Raw genomic sequence first — 18,312 nt, 5'->3', positions numbered from 1 at the left:
TCAGAGGAGAATGCACTGCCTTTGGAATCAGACAGGTCTGGGGTCCAGAAGCAACTTTGCCTCTTACTCTGTGAAAGTCTGTTAGCCTTGATCTTATACATTACATGCATAAAAATGAGGCTAACATTCTACTTTAATTGGCTTGCTGTGAAAACTGAATGATGTTGTGTGTAGATACGAGTGCCTAACCCAATGTCTGGTCTATAGTGAAAAGTGGTTATTCGTGTCTGTTTTTTGTTTTGTTTTGTTTGTTTTCCTACAACAGCTGCGGCTAGCATGGTAGACTGAACAGACATGACCTCTGGGATCAGTCAGAACTATAAATGATCGATCCCTGGACAAGTTAATTAACCTCTGATGCTCCCCACCTCAAATATTAAAAAGTAGACATCATCCAAAACATCTCACAAGGTGTAGTGGGGAATGACAGCAATGACAAATGTAAGTCACCAAGCATAGATCCTGCCACTTAGTAGACAGACATTTGTCACATTTAGGCTCCCTGGGAAGCAGACACCGGGACGGAGAACAGAATGTAGGATGTTTATTAAGGAGTGCCACTGAGATCAACAGTTGTGTAAGGAAAGAAAGGGAAGCAGGATTGGTCAAAAAATGAATTAAACTGTGATATAGGTCTAAGGACAGTCTCAAGCTTCCCCCAAATGGAGCTCTGGCACAACTATGGCATTCCAGAGTTCTCCAAGTTTGGCCAAGACGGCTAGGCCTTTAGATTCCCACATTTATTAGTAACTGCATGCAAGCTGCCCCAGGAAGATGCATGAACTTGAATAAAGTGGCTTTCTGTAGCTGAAGCAGACTGTGAAGGTGCTGACAGCTGTAGGCTGTCTGCTACACTTCCAGGAGCCAAACTGACAATTCCTACAATGAAGAAGCATTTGGAGGGCACAGCTCTGTGACCACCACAGTCCACTCCTCTCACTACTTAGAGCTACTGCCTTGTATATATACAGAGAATAGCTTGACATAATTCCAGCAGGCTTCTCTTCCTGAGAAAAACCTGTAAGAGAAAGATTTGCTGGTCAAATTACAGTCCCTGCCACTGCAGGTGGTCTCAGTGACAAATGTACGATTGTCTTCCTTCTCCATTATCTTGTCTAGACTTCCTTTCCTCCAGTTTACCACCTCTGCTGTTTTTTTTTTCTTTTTCTTCTTCTTTTCTTTTTTTTTTTTTGTTTGTTTGTTTGAGACTGAGTTTCACTCTGTCACCCAGGCTGGAGTGCAGTGGCACAATCTCGGCTCACTGCAGCCTCCGCCACCTGGTTCAAGTGATTCTCCTGCCTCAGCCTCCCGAGTAGCTGGAATTACAGGCACTCACCACCACACCCCACTAATCTTTGTATTTCTAGTAGAGACAAGGTTTCACTATGTTGGCCAGGCTGGTCTTGAAGTCCTGGCCTCAAGGGATCCTCCTGCATCAGCCCTCCAATGTGCTGTTAATTTACGGGCATGAACCACTGTGCCTGGCCATCAGCTGGTTTTAATAGTTTGCCTGGTGCAGTGACCTAGACCCACATCCCGGAGCTCCTGGTCACCATGCCCTTCTCAGGATGCACTTGTTTATTTACTATCAAAATTGGTCAAGGAAGTATCAGAAAGCAACCAATAGATCAACTGGGTGCTAAACAAATTCTTCTCTGCCCCATTGTGTAAGAGCAACCCATCTCCTCCTGAGGATCATGACACTAACTCCTCTCAAAGGAGATTATTCTCTAGCTCTAAGACTTAATGTTGTTTCTCCTGTTGAGTTTTGGACTAATATGGGGCCCGTTAATCCTTTTTTCTTGCCTATTTCCCCCTTTTTGGAATGTGAATATCTATCCTATGCGTGTTCCACCATCGTGTTTTGGAAGTAGATAACTTGTTTAATTTCATAGGCTCACAGCTGGAGGGGAATTTGCCTTAGGATGAACTGTGCCTTGAGTCCCACCTGTATCTGTTTATTATAAATTAACCAGTCTATGGTATTCTGTTGTAGCAGCACAAAACTGACTAAGACAGGAAGTTTAGTTTCTCTTCAGGGGTGGATATGCTCTGAAGGTCATTAGCATGTATCAGTTATCAAGTTATTGCCTTTCGGTTTCAAATCCATTCTTTTTAAAAAAAACTTTTATTTTAAAGAAGACTTAGATGTATACAGAATGATTGTGAAAGCAGTACAGAGAATTCCCGTATACCCCTCACTCACTTTTCCCTGTTATTAACATCTTACACTAGTATAGTACATTTGTCACAATCAATGAATCAATACTAATATATTATTATTAACTAAAATCCATACTTTCTTCAGACACCACTGGTTTTTTGCTAATGTCCTTTTCTGTTCTAGGATCCTCTCCAGAATATCACATTGCATTTCACAGTCATGTCTCCTTAGGCGGTTTTGGTTGTGACAGTTACTCAGACTTTCCTTGTTTTTGCTGACTTTGACCGTTTTGAGGAGTCCTTGTGCATTATTGTGTATAGTGTTCCTCAACTGGGGTTTGTCTGAAGTTTGTATCATGCTTAAACTAAGATGATGTGCCTTGAGGAGGAAGACCAAAGGGATAAAGAGTCATCCTCGTCACGTATTTTAAAGGGTACATTCTAGTAACATGAACTTAGCACTGTTGACGTTAGCTTTGATGACCTGGCTTGAAATGGATATTTGCCAGGTTTCTCTACTGTAAATTACTCTTTTTTATTCTTCTCTTTTCATGTTCTGCCTCCTTGAGGGTGCAGTGCTAACATAAATTATTTAGAATTCTTCTGCATGGGTGATTTAACTCTTCTATATATTAATGTATTTAATCATTTATTTATGTCAGTATGAACTCATGGATATTTATTTTATACTTTGGGTAATAACCCAATAGTATTTGATTTATTTTGCCATTCATAGCATTCCAGCTCTGGCTATTTGGAGCTCTTTCAGTTGGCATCTGAATCCCTTTAACATACCCCCATCACTGTGGATCTTCCTTTGTTTTAGCACTTTCTGCCTTTCAGATACTATGCATGCTCTAGGCCTAGAATTAACCATCTTTTCAAAAAGTCTTGCTGCCTTTTGTTTGAGAATGGTGTTAGAAACCATGATCTGAGTGCTAGACGTACTTGCAGCAATCTGAGTCATTGTTTCTCAGTCCTCTTAGCTAACAGAACAAGGAAATATATATGTGTATATTAACTGGTATATATACATGTATCTATAAATATCTCTCTATCTATAACGATCTGCTTCTACATTAAGCCAAACATGAGTTCATGCTGATGTCCCCAACTCTAATATGTTGCCACAAGGAACATTCCAGCTTTCTCCCTTTGCTTATCTGTAACCTCTCTAACTACGACAGGGAAAAATCAGGCTCCCATCATCCATTCACTTGATTGTTCTACTCCAGCATTCATATATAATGGTTTCAGAGCTGTTAACCCATATACTAATGGAAAACAATTTCATCAACTAGAGTACAAATCTTTTCTTTAATTTTTTTTTTAAATATATTTTTAATTTCAATAGCTTTGGGGATACAAGTGGATTTTGGTTACATAGATGAATATGCACATTGCACATTGTGCCCAATATGTAATTTTTTATCCCTTAGCTTGCTCCCATCCTCCCCCTTTCTGAGTATCCAAAGTTTATTATGCCACCAACTAGAGTAAAATTCCTATGGATAATGCATTTTGCCTTTAGTCTTATAGATATCACTCATTTCCAAAGTGACTTAAATTCCATTCTTCTTTATGCTGTTTGTGATAGGAGAGCTGGACCCTATAAATTTTTTCAGCTGACATGATATTAAGCTTTTTCAGTAGAGAGTACTAGCAGGACACCAGAGGGATGCTGAAAGAGAAGGGCTTCTCTTCCTGGTTCTGGTGTGCTCTTCCTTACTTGCTCCTATCACATCATGGCAGCCAGCAGCATGTGGAATGTCCAGTGATGCTCACCTTTCCATCAAGTTCTGCCAACAGGGCCAGGCTCTTGGGCACCCCAGTGCAATAACACAGGACCCCACTCTCAGAAGGGGCCTCGGGCTTGGTTCAATGCTCTGTGGAATTCAATGCTGTCTTGAAATTCTTAACCATTTTATAATTTTGTACCTAGGCCTTATAAGTAAAGTTTAATGGGGCAATAGAGCATGCATTGAGCAGAGGACATAACCAGATGATAGTAAACATGTGGTCTCAGGTCTGCAGGTACTGCAGACCGTGGTAGCTTGAGTGCTAAGCAGTTGGCCTGGCCATCAGGTACACACAGGCATACACGGGCAGTCTGGAACTCTGCAGACCCCAAGAGCATGGCCTTTGCTGGGACAGCAGCAACAACAGCAGAAACAGCAGAGGTAACAGCTGCAGCCCTGAAAGAGAAGGAAGACTCCTCATAGATGCAATGCTGGGACCTATGTTGAGAGGCCAGTTTGCCCACCAACCCCAGAGCCTATCACTGTGGCATCAGCATAAATATTAACTCTCTGGCCTGAGCACCAGGACAGGAATTTTATATGGTCAGCTAATAAACTTTTTCTTCAATTTATTTTTTAGTTAATAAAAGCATTGACATGGACATTTTCATAAAGCAATTGAGCGGTTACTCGAATTCTTTAAAGAGTTTGGGCTGGGCGCGGTGGCTCACGCTTGTAATCCCAGCACTTTGGGAGGCCGAGGGGGGCGGATCACGAGGTCAGGAGATCGAGACCACGGTGAAACCCTGTCTCTACTAAAAAAAAATACAAAAAATTAGCCGGGCGTGGTGGCGGGTGCCTGTAGTCCCAGCTACTCGGAGAGGCTGAGGCAGGAGAATGGCGTGAACCTGGGAGGCGGAGCTTGCAGTGAGCCGAGATTGCGCCACTGCACTCCAGCCTGAGCGACAGAGCGAGACTCCGTCTCAAAAAAAAAAAAAAAAAAAAAAAAAGAGTTTGGAATGTCTGGTTTTGAAACCTACTACAAGATTGAAAAGCAAATACCAACAGCCTTGAAAATGGAAATTAAATTTAAAGAGTAGTGCATTCAATGGGAGCCCAGTATTTCCATGTGAACTTTCCAGTGAACCAATTGTCAACAACAAAGGCAATTTTTAAATTGATGTCTTCTCATCATCGAAGATACAGCAATAGAATACATAACAGGCATTTTGAATTATATGCAAATCATGAAGTTAGTTTTGGTTTCTTATACAAACTCCAGAAATTACAGGAAATGTCAGAAGCAGCATTAAAATGCCATTACATAAATTTACATTTAACATTAAGAGAAACAAATATTATTTATGTAAGGAGTTAAATCTTTTTAGGAAAAGACTTAGAATTATGCTTGAGATGTACTAAAGTTTATATTATAAAATAATGCCAGGAATTTATCTTCATTTTGTCACAACCTATAACATACTCTTAACGGCTCCATTAGCAGTTGCAACAGCAGAAAGATCTTTCTGAAAATTAAAAAAGTATTTATTAATTTACATTGCTAAATGCAATTGACATTATGTTCAATTATAACATTAAAAATAAATTTGATTAAGTTTGTATAGATTTACAGAAAAGGGAGTTAGAAAAATCTCATGATCAATCAAGATGTAACATTAATAAAGTATTTATTGTATTGCATAAAACTATGACACCAAGAATATTAATTTTTACAATTTATAAGTTTGCTCTGTGGGTAGATTCTTCATGTTTACTAGAGCTCAGTAGCATGCCAGGAGTGGATGCTCTTGGTCTAGAATCTGAGTGTTTGTGTTGTGATTCTTCCACTGGGATTTGCCATAAATTCCATATGGATTTTTCTTTTTGTCACCCAGGATGGAGAGTAGTGGCACAGTCTTGGCTCACTGCAACCTCCACCTCCCGGGTTCAAGAGGTTCTCCTGCCTCAGCCTCCTGAGTAGCTGGGATTATAGGTGCCCGCCACTGTGCTCAGCTAAATTTTGTATTTTTAGTAGAGATGGGGTATCACTATGTTGGCTAGGCTGGTATCGAACTCCTGACCTCAAGTGATCCACCTGTCTCGGCCTCCCAAAATGCTGGGATTACAGGTGGGAGGCACTGTGCTGGCCTCCACATGGCCTTTCTTCCCAGCATTTTACCTGTACTACCACAGGGTCTCTCAGGATTTATGACCCAAATATCAGGGCTGTTTGCACTGCACCATAGAGCTTCTGCAAAGTCCTTTCCTGATACGGGTATTTGAAGTTAACAGGCCTTCAAGTTACCCAGAGCAGCAGTAGACCCTAGGGTAGCCCCAATATTTACACTCTGTTTAATCTTTTCCACTTGAGTGTGATCGGGACCTATGACTTGCCTCTAAAACCAATAGATTACAGAAAATGTAGTGAGATGTAATTTCTTATCATTCATCGTTGATTTTTTTTTATTTTTTACTTTTTCGAGACAGAATTTCACTCTTGTTGCCCAGGCTAGAGTGCAATGGCACGATCTCAGCTCACCGCAACCTCCGCCTCCCAGGTTCAAGCAATTCTCCTGCCTCAGCCTCCCCAGTAGCTGGGATTACAGGTGCCCACCACCATGCCCTGCTAATTTTTTGTATTTTTAGTAGAGACAGGGTTTCACTGTCTTGGCCAGGCTGGTCTTGAACTCCTGACCTTATGATCCACCCACCTCGGTCTCCCAAAGTGCTGGGATTATAGGCATGAACCACTGAGCCTGGCCCATCTTTGATATTTTTAATGATGCAGACAGTTGTATCCTTACTGATGTTTCATTTATTTTACGCAATGAGCATGCTGTGTTTTGTTCATCATCTCCCGAACTTTCTGCAGGTAAGGGCTTACTGGCTTCTGATGGCTAACATGCCCACTCTTCCTCTACTATTTTGGGGTCCTATCATCTCCAAGGCTATTCATGAGCCTAATTCTGTTATGGTGTTCCCTACTATCAGCTCTGGCTCACAGAGGACAACCACCACTAAGGCTAGTGCATCCGTCTCTCCAGTGTATGGTTTGGGAGTTTGCCAATCTTTGGAATTGGGCTATTATGGAGAATAAGCCCTAAGCCTGGTTCTTACTGTTCTCTGTCTTTCCTCCACTCACAAGACATTAGAATTTCTTAGTAAAACAGCAAAGAGGTTCTATGGTTTTCACACGAAGCATTCAGTTGGAAATTAGTACTCTCAGCCTCTCCTTATCTTTTTCCAGAGCTTTATTTTTGCAATAGCCACCAAGGTACATTGTCTTATAATTGATACTTTCCCCCAAATTTCTCTCTCTCTCTTTCTTTTTTTTTTTTTTTTTGAGATGGAGTTTCGTTCTTGTTGCCCAGGTTGGAGTGCAGTGGTACAATCTCAGCTCACTGCAACCTCCACCTCCCGGGTTCAAGCAATTCTCCAGCTTCAGCCTCCCCAGTAGCTGGGATTACAGGCATGCACCACCACACCTGGCTAATTTTTGTATTTTTAGTAGAGATGGGGTTTCACCATGTTGGCCAGGCTTGTCTCAAACTCCTGACCTCAAGTAATCCACCTGCTTTGGCCTCCCAAAGTGCTGAGATTACAGGCTGAGCCACAGCACCTGACCTCCCCCAAATTTCTCAAAGTCCTCCTAGAGCTTACTAAATAACACCATCCACAACCACATTCATCATCAGTAAACTTTTTAACAATTTTCTGGCCATGTTGCGCCAGGAGTTGTGTGGACTCTTACTATGACTAGCTGTGGCCTTCATTGTTAGTAAGGAGAGAATGCCCCAGCTCCAAACCCCCTAGCACCTGCTTTCTCACACCATGCTTGTCACCAGCTGTTATAGAGATCAGCATGCAGGCTATTTACAAGGACATGTTTGGGGCCAACAGCTGGGGAAAGGAAGATAAGTAATTTGGTCAGAGAGTGAGGTCAAACTACCTACGGACCCCAAAACAGTCTCAGCCAACCCCACAGAAACTCGAAGCTATGGTGGCTTTTCATGGTTGCCTTGAGTTGGCCTGGGGTTGTCAGGCTTTTATATTGCCACCAATTTTATATTAATCAGACATGAATGTGGACCACCACAGGCAGAGATGTGACTTCAGGTGACCTCAGATGAGGACCACCTACGTGAAGTTGCTGCCAGCTGTCTGTCCTCAGTGTTCCCAGCAAGTAGGGCAAGAATTCTTTCATTGAAAGGATACCTGTGTTACATATCACAATGTCCATCACAGTAATTAGTGAATTTCATTTCTCTCCTTCTGTCATCTGAAAAACCAGATATAGTAAGAGAAATATACACAGCTCCTACTTGGCATACTGGAAATTCTGGGTGGAGAAAGATAGACTATTATAGTGAAAACCTGCAGAATCCAGCATCAGCCTCATGTATAGGTAAATTAGGTAATGTCTTCTATGTTTTGAGTGATCCAGAAAAGCTTTATGCCTTAAAATCTCTATTCTATTTAGTTTTAATCTATTTCCATTGTCCTCTCTTCATATATATATATATACATATATATATATATACAAATATATGTATATTTTTTTGAGACAGAGTCTAGCTTAGTCACCCAGGCTGGAGTGCAGTCACGTCATCTTGGCTCACTGCAAGCTCTGCCTCCCGGATTCACACCATTCTCCTGCCTCAGCCTCCCGGGTAGCTGGGACTACAGGCGCCCACCACCATGCCTGGCTAATTTTTTTGTATTTTTAGTAGACACAGGGTTTCACTATGTTAGCCAGGATGGTCTCGATCTTCTGACCTCGTGATCTGCCCTTCTTGGCCTCCCATAGTGCTGGGATTACAGGTGTGAGCCACCATGTCCGGCCCTCTCTTCCCATATTCTAAGAAAAAAAAGTAATTATAAAACTTAGTACATGTAGTAATCAAAGGCAAAGTGTCCCAGCAAAATTCTTGATGTTGAAGACCATTTTCCCCAAGAAAGGAAGCCTAAAAGCTAAAATAATAGCCAGATTAGAATGCTTAAAATCTGTTTTAGAAATATCCTCAAAGAAAACTTAAAGGGATAAGACAATTAAAGTGCCCCCCTGCACACAGGTTGAGGTTGGGTGGTGGGTGGGGGTCAGGATTTTGTCCCCTGAACCAAGAAATGTGAGTATGCATGGAATGTAGACTCTGAGGTATCCCTCCTGCATGCATGTTCACATCCAGAGGGGCTGTGGCACCAGCTAGTGAAGATATGGACACTGCCCACCTTCAGAGGAGATGGGGAGACATTGGGAAGAAGTGAATTTGTTCCAGCTCACTGCTGTTGTAAAAATATGCCCAGCTCTTATGAGTTAGTCTGTTGATTTTGTGTGTCCTGCTCCAATTTCATTATGATTTTTGTTTTTCTCATTATCTGTCTAAAATTCTGTGATTTGAGGCAGACACTCAGACTCTGATAGAGGTTTGCTCTTAAGAGAGGGAGGTCCCCAAGACTTTGATTCCCTGGTGGTTTATTTTCCTCGGGTGGGCAGATATGAAAAATATCCGCCACCATGAGTCAGAAGTTAGAGCCAGGACAGGAGGTCAGATGGCAGAAACACAGGCAGAGGGAGGAGAGTGTGAGGTATGTAAAGTTATAGTCCCCTTTTCTGTTTACTCTTTTTATAAATTTCAACATTTTAACACTTAAACTTTCCCCAGCATTCTTATTTCTGTGACTAACTCTTTACTTGCCATTACAATTTACTCATAGATGTGGGAAATGACCGCTGAAGGTCGACCAGATGTTTGACTTCACTTACTCTCTCTTTGGGAAAATACTTGAATGAAATTCCAGCTACTCATTCTCCTGCGGGCAGGGGTATGCAGTGATCTCTTCTGAAAATGAAAAGATGAACATGCTTATTGTGTGGCTGGAGGCTCTGGGAGCATAAAGACACTTTCTGCTCCACTATGTTATTTGAGAACATAAGGAATTAATTGTATACCTTGCTGAGGGGTAAAAAGGCACATTGTATATTCCAAGTATCAAGATCCTTCTTTTAGGATTAGAATATGTAGCTGACATGGAGAAAATATTTTCAAGATGTTGTGGAAAAAAAAAATCCTCAAGACTCCAGCTCTTTACAATCTGATATTATTCATCACCTGCATAGTTTCATATCTTTGCGGGGTAGGAGTGTTTATTGTTTCTCAGAGACCATAACCCAGATATCCCTTCCAAACCATAATCAAACATGAGTTCTCCTGAAAGATAAAGAAATAATGCAGGGGAGAAGACATGCGAACTCTCCCCAAGACTTTCAAAACACTTCCAGATATGAGAGCATTCAAGAACAATTTCCTCCTTGGGGACTTCCAGGCTTTTCTATCAGAAGGACAGGCACATGGCTTTGCATTTCGTATTCACACTGGATCCCAGTGTGAGTCAAGCACATAGCCTGGCCTTCTCTGCCCGTGTGTGCAGAGGCATTCAGACAAACCACGGGGCAGGACCACGTAGAGGAATGGACAGGACATCTGCAGTCACAGTGGGTTCCTGCCCCTGCCTGACTCTTACCTAGTTGTGTGCTGTCTCTGAGCCTCAGTTTCCTCCTTTGTAAAATAGGGTTGGCAATTCCAAATGGCTATTCCGATCACTAAAAGAGAATAATGGTGACAAATTCCCTGCACAACAGAGACATTTAATAAATACATGAGTAGTTAGATCCATAAGGGTAGCACTCTTGTTGATCCTCAGCACTTTCCTCAGTGCCCGGTATAGAGTAGATGCTCAAAAATATATGTGAGATAAATGATTCATATTAATTCTTTCCAATTTCCCATCACAGTCACTCTATGAACTAGGTAAGTGCCCCATTTCCTGTCAAAGAAGGACTGCATTGCCCTATCAGGAGAAGCTATAGCGGAGCCTCAGTTTCTAGATTTATGTATTCTTATTCCATTTGTGGAAATATAAATGGACACAACCACTTTGTAGAACAATTTGGAAAACAAGTCTAGCAAAGTTGAACATGTGCATACACCTTGAGCCTCAGCACTTCCATTTCTAGGGAAATATACAAAGAATGTATAAAGTATATACAAACTATACAAAGTATGTACAAAGAATACACCTTTGTATATAAAGCTACATTTACAAAAATATTCATGTTAGTAACAGCAAACACTGAAAAAACAACCTACATGTGAAGTAACTGGAGAATATACATATTCTGAATATTCTTAATATGATATTTTACAAAAGAAAATTGATAAAAAAGAACTTTAGATGCCAGCATGTATTATTCTAATGTGAATAATTTTGAGCAAAAAATTCATTTATAAAAGAATATATATACGGTTGTATACACATAGTTTAAAACATACATAACAGTCATATCTATTGCTTAGGGATACAAACATAAATAATTGAAGTCTGAAAAATGCAAGGAAGAATGAGCACTATATTCAGAATCATGGTTACCTCTGAGATGAGGAAGGGGGGTAATTAGGCAAGAAGATGCAGGGAAGTCTACCAGAGGGAAGCCGTGGTAATGTGTGGTGTGTTAGGAAGGTGTTGGGAAACACAAAGGTATTTATGTGGATTTTATTTAATATATATTAAAAAATAAAAAATACATGTATGAAAAGAATCTTCTCATCCTTTCTCCTCTGCTAAGAGTTAGAGGAATCCTACAGAGTTTGCCCACCTCTCCATTCTAAAGATAGATAACCCAAGGCCCCAAGGACTGAATAATTCACTTAAAGCTACACAGTCAGATAGTGAACGAACTGAGATTAGAATCCAGATTTTCCAGGTCCTGGACCAGAGGTTTTCACACTGCTCTTTTTAACTGCGTTTGGTCCAGTTCCCTTTTCCTCCTTATAGGAAGGAAACTGAACATAGGTGTGAGCAGAGGCATCAGAAGGGTTCAGGCATCACAGGTGAACCACACAGGAGGCACAGAGAAAGGATTCCATGAAGCCAGGCAGACAGAATGTTTTTAAGTCATTGTTTAAGCAGTTTCTCTAAAGCCTCCACTTTTCTTGCCTTAGAAAGATTGTGGGGTATTCCTAGAAAAGATCATGTGGACTCGCTTAAATTTTTACCCCTGATCTCTGGAAAACTAGGACCAAAATGCTAAATCTGGGTTTCACCGTCAAAACATTCAGACTTCTGGGGCCTTTTAAGTTTATGTCCTCAACACTCTCAAAGTAGGAGAATTCACAGTGAAAGGTTTCAGTTTCAGGAGTTCGTGAAAATAGCAGCATGATGGCAAAAAGTTTATGAATAAACAAATGAATCCCCCACGTGTAACTCTCATGTACAAAATATAAGAAAAAAATGGCACTCAAAGTAAAAGTAATATCAATACCACTTTACATATCTTATTTAAGTACTCATATATACTCGACAATGACTTTCCACCCTACACTTTTAAGTTCTCCCTCCCACTAAGTTTCAAGCAGATCTGGTCAATTCGGTTGCTTTGTTACTGATGACAAGTTCACAGGGCTATTTGTGGCTATTCCTCCTTTCGTATGCGACAAGGTCTTGCTGGGTTTTTAACCCAATATTTTGAGTGCACACTTTTCTGTTCTATATTTACCCTACAGAGACAGTTACTTGGCTGCTTGAGATACAAGAAGTTGGGAGATCCCCTATTGCATCAATCCTCCCTCTGTCTAGGGGACTTTCTGAACCTACTTCCCGAATCCATGAGGTATATAGATGTGGCTCTGTCATGGCCACACTGTTTCATAGCTCAGGGCACCTTCTTGACCCGGCTCCATACTCCTAATCCTCCCTTAACCACAAGAGAATTCGGCCCAAGGCCGGGTCACCTGACTCCATTTTCCCTTATTTCTCCTCATACTCTTACTAAAAATTTCTACATCATTTGGATGTGGTCTTTCTGAAAGCCTTTATGTCACTTTGCTATTTCCTCCTTTAGCAAGTATTCCCAAGTGGATCAATGCCCACTTGGAGTTTCTTCAGAAAACTTTTCTAGAAAAGATTCATTTCTGTTAGAATTTTGCTCAAGAAAATTTTACACGTGGAGCCTGTTTGCTGGATCTACTTCTCTGTCCACAGAATGTCTACTAAGCCACATAAATGTGACCACACCTTCGAGGGCCACCATATGCCTGTGGATGGAACAATGGATGAGGGAGCTCTGGCATTGTTTTTCAACCTCAAGTGGAATTCATACGTTTCCCCCATCTTGTTCTTTTTAAGCTGAGGGCCATGCTACTTGCACCATGTTTCTTTGCTTCGATACTTTGATGTGTCTTGCTTCCTTTCAACATTTGTATAGATCCTTGAGGAGAAGAGCATGTCATGTTGTAAGAGAGGATGAGGCAGAACTTGTGAATCTGAGTGAAGCCCACCAGGTTGCACAGGAAGGTGGGCAGCATGAGAGGGCAGGACCTCTGGTGCCATGGGCAGGACTTATGGTTGAGAGACATCAATGCCTTTCCAAGAAGGGAAAGCAAGATGAGGGAAAGGCATTCAGATCTGCTCTCTTTGCATTTCCACGTGCAGAAATCTGACCCCAGTGGTGGAGCAAGGTCAGGCTTACCTGGAGCAAGGCCTAGATGATGGCCATTGGATGGAACTTCACTTCCACCAGAGGCTTCAACCATCATTTTGATGTCATCCCTGGATGAGGTTACACAGAGTCCCAAAGAAGCACAAGGGGGATTGAAAGGAGATGCTCATCATACAACACTGATCTTAAATTTTGTTCTCAGACTTCATTTTTCTTTCTGTGATAAATCAATACTTTCGATAAATTATTAGAAGTTTTTCTGAATAGCATAATTGCCTGATCACATTATAACTTCTATTTATGAATTAAATATGTAAAATACACCTTCATTTTTATAATCCCATTTTTTTCCTATTTCCTCATTATTAAATATACCTTAGATATATACAGTTTACATGTTTCGAACATACTTAAATTTTATTGAACTATACCTGTATTCTAAACATGGGTCCTGACAGATGTGCCCTGGTTTCTTTCTCGCTGTCAGAATGACTGAACATGCTAAAGGACAGGCGAGAGGCAACTGGGTATTCCGGGTTCTTCCTTTTAGTTTTGAATTTTTCTTCCAAGAGGTTAAAACATAAGATTGCAGAACTCACAAAAATGAGTCAATGGTGGTGATTGTTTGGTTTTCTGAATATAATCACATTTACTTCATTTGCTTTTTAACAACAATAAAGAAGACACAACTTAAATCATAAAAGTTGGCCTGGGCCTTGCTGGCAGAAAACACAGAACCTAAAAAAAATGGTCCATCACAAATAAGAAAAACACCAAAGACCAAACAGCAGCACTGGAAAAAAAGAAAGGAGCAGGGGAAGGAGGGAGGGGGATAGGAAAGAAGGAAGGAAGGAGGGAAGGAAAGGAGGGAGGAGTTCTTGCACTGCCTTGAACATGACCAGTCTCCTGTTTGCTAGAGGCATAAACTTGCCTTGATTCTAGGTGAGAGCCTTGCCAGACATCACCTTAAGAAGAGCATGACATGAGGAGGAGGAAAGTTAAATTTCAAATTCACAGTTCAGCGACCCCAAAGATACTGTGCTAAACTTGGGAGGGCAAGTGCCTCATTCACAGGAAGCAACTGGGGTATCGAAAAATACATTAATTGGCAAGTTTAAGTTCCTTGCTCTCTGGAGGTTTGAGGATTCAGAAGGATAGAATTGTTCAATTGCTTACAGGAAATATGCATACCTCAGTAACAATACTTAAAAGTTCACCCTTGGCCAGATGTGGTGGCTCATGCCTGTGATCTCGGCACTTTGGGAAGCCAAAAGCAGAGGGATCAAATAAGACCAGGAGTTCAAGACCAGCTTGGGCAACATAGTGAGACTGTCATCTCTATAAAAAAAAAAAAAAATCAAAAAATGAATTGAGCACGGTGGTGCATGCCTGTAGTTCTAGCTACTTGGGAGGCTGAGGCAAGAGGATCACTTGAGTCCAGAAGTTCGAGGTTGCAGTAAGGAGCTATGATTGTACCACTGCACTCTAGCCTGGGCAACAGAGCAAAACTCTGTCCTCCTCTATTATTATTATTAAAATAATAATAATAATAATTAAACATTTACCCATTTCATGCATGCAGACCCGTTTTAGCTTTTGCCTTGTAAAAATGGGACTCTACCCATACACCTTGCTCTCCATGTTGCCCTAAAGAATCTGCCCAGTGACCAGTTCTTGTCACTTTCATCACTTGCCATATGTTGGTGTGAAGGAAATCAGATATCACTAATAGGAGGGAGGGGTCCCAGGCACCTCTAAAATGAATAACAAGGGCCTTCCAGAGGGATAATATTCCTGTGGAAATTCTAGTTATCGTTGCAATTAACCCAGTGAATGAGGATTTATTTATTGAATGCAGCACAGGGCACCTGCATGACGAATTGTCAGGAAAGACGTCCAAACTTCTTTAACTTTCGTGGTTTGCACTGAAACATGGAATTAATATGGCTGATTTGAAGGTGAGGAGACATCTCAGAGGGTCACTGCAAAGTATTAAGGATCCGAATTATGGAGTATTTTAAAGGAATGAAATCTTGTGACATTTAAGTTCTGAAATGTACCAGAAATAAATATCTACAAGGAGATCTGATGGTCCTACCTATAGAGAAAATGTGAGTGAATAAATGAGTGAGCCAATGAATGAAATTCACTGGATTTGCGGGGTGAGGAAAACAAAGAGCTAGTGACATGAAAGATTATTTGGGGTTTTAAGGGCATGATGTATTAAATACTATTAAATTGCATAGCAAAAAAATCACATTTTTAATTCCCTTCATACATTTTGATTCCCTAAAGAGGAAGGCTCAATGCCCAGCTATTAGTTGATTCACACTTTACTAACCTTTGCCAATCACCCTTAAAAATATATAAAGAAAGAGAAGATAATTCTTCAGCCTGGAGCCATCAATAGACAACATCTAGCCAGAAATTAATAACTTGTACTGTTTCATTTGAATTAATGTTTACTGGTAGCTTTTATTTATGAACTGACTCTTATTTTCATTTACCTGGTGACATAAAGTTTCCTTTGGAAATATATTCATTTATGGAAAAATGAGAGTAGATATAAAGCAAAGTATTCCTGAAGCAGTACATGTGATTCAAGACATGGTAAAACTCCAAGCATGTTATATGAATGACAGATGTTTGGGAAGCACTGTGTTAACACATAAATTGTTCGTATACCACAGTTCTTTAAATATTTGTTGCTTAAAGTAGGTCAAACATGTCCCTTGTTTACACTATTACTTGCTTAGCATGTTAGTTTCTTCATAGATGCTGTAAAAAATCATTTCTCCCAATGCAGAGACATTTTTGCACTTTCCCAATTATTTGAGCCAAATTTAATGAGATTTCATAGTAAAAGAATCCTAATGTGGAATATTAGCTTCACAAAAAGTAATGGTCCCTCGGGAAATCAGGAAATTGTTTTATGACTAACAAATTTAGGCTAGGGTACTTGTTTGGAAAGCTCATGGGATCTTCTAATATCCAGGGCAATTGATGGAGAATAAAGACAATTATGTTTACATTCCAACCCTCTCTTTAATCAATTTTTCTTTTTTTATAGCTTTGTCTGCCTTTTCAAAATAGGAACAGAAGGGAGAAAAAAGGTGGCTTAATGTGAAGGTGGTGTGGGGAGGGGGTTGGAAAGTAGGTAAATGGGCTGAATTAAAAGTAAATGAAAAAAATAAAATAAAAACAGAACCTTGACAGGGGAAGCATTTTATAGATGGTTCATTCCAAAAGATGGCAAAAAACACATCCTTTGGAAATTGGCAGATGTGACTTCAATTGCTGGCTTTGCCACCTACCAGCCACAAGCCTCAATTTCCCCATTAGTGTATAGTATAATGGGGTGATTAAATCTTGCTCATTGGAAAAAAAGCACAAGTGGGAAAGAGAGGGTAGGGGAATAAGTCAGGAAATGGCTTTGGGGGTATTGATTGAAAAAGTATTCCTCTTCCTAAAGAATTTGGAAGTCGTAGTTTTCAATCAGAACAATTAGGGTCTGTAGAAGTTGTTCTTATGAAGATAAATCAAAGTACATCTGTTGTCAGACAGAAATATTTTCAGAGTGCAGCTATAGAGCAACATAATTGTTTTTCAATAAAAAAGCACATATTTACAGGTCTCCACAAATATTCGATCAAGACCTAAAAGCATAACCACAGTGATCTTTATCTATGAAGACGCAGAGGCAGATTTCTCTTACAGTCTGGAGAATTTCGGCCTCTTTCTAAGCATTCATGAATTTTAGAAGCACAGAATCCAGGTTTTGCTCTATATCAGCTATGTTAGGGTGAGATGCTGGCCATGGGTCATATTTTCAACATAAAACTTACTCTCCTGCAACAAGTGATTGGCTCTAATCCCTTTTAATTTCTTACAGATCATGGGCTTAGTTAATATGCATGTCTGTCATAAGGGGCTGGCATTATGCTAAAAATCTGGTCCCAGCATGTTGGGAAATGTATTATGAACAATGTCATCTTTACTTAGCTGAGACTCTCCCTTTAGTCTGAAAACCAGTGATTAAGAGTAAGTAAAAGAGGAGGAGAGCAGAGTAGTGACAGGTCTTGGTGAAGTGCAAGATTTGATTGGGTCTGTACACTTACGGCAGATAGTGGGTTTGATGAATGCAGTGGGAGGAGAATGCATATGCAGCAGAGATGCTGCAGAAGGGAGTTCCCACATTCATTCTCGGAGAGGGCAGGGAATTTAAGATGAGGCCAGGATGTCTAATACAATAGCTAATCAAAAAAGCCAGTCAGGCCTCTCTGTCCAAAGTAGGAACTGGCTAGGTTGAACTTTTCTGACCACCTCGAGAGTGTGAGACAGCCCATAGCTATAGGTTACCTTTCTCTATTTTGTTGGAATACCAGAATTAGTGCATCACAGTGTGATAACGAATCTGTGTTTGGGGCCAAGAATTCCTGCCTCAGACATCATCCTTAAGACTATTATGGCTTGCCATTGTCTTAGCTCACTTTCCTGGCACACTAACTTCAGAGAGTCTTCAAACAGGATGGTCACCACTGTAGTAAGAATAGGACACTGGAAAGTATGTTGTAACTGTGAGGTAGGAGGCAGGACTCAACTCCAGAGGCAGGGCTTGGATACTGGACCAGATTGAGGACTAGCTAAAACAGAGAAGAGGTAACCTCTCCACAAGACATGCCCACTAGTGTGCATGTCAGTTTCCCATTGCCATGGTAACACCTAGAAGTTACTGTCCCTTTCCAAGGCAATGACTTGACAGTCTGAAAGTTACCATCCTTTTTCTAGAAATGTCCACATAATCTGCCCCTTAATTTGCATAAATACGACTGCAGAACTGCCTCTGAGCTGCTGCTCTGGCTGCACTGCCTATAGGTAGCCCTGCTTCACTAGGAGCAGTACCTCTGCTGCTGC

Source organism: Symphalangus syndactylus, chromosome 3 (genome assembly GCF_028878055.3).
Source record: "Symphalangus syndactylus isolate Jambi chromosome 3, NHGRI_mSymSyn1-v2.1_pri, whole genome shotgun sequence".
NCBI lineage: Eukaryota > Metazoa > Chordata > Mammalia > Primates > Hylobatidae > Symphalangus > Symphalangus syndactylus.
This window is presented reverse-complemented; position numbering follows the sequence as displayed.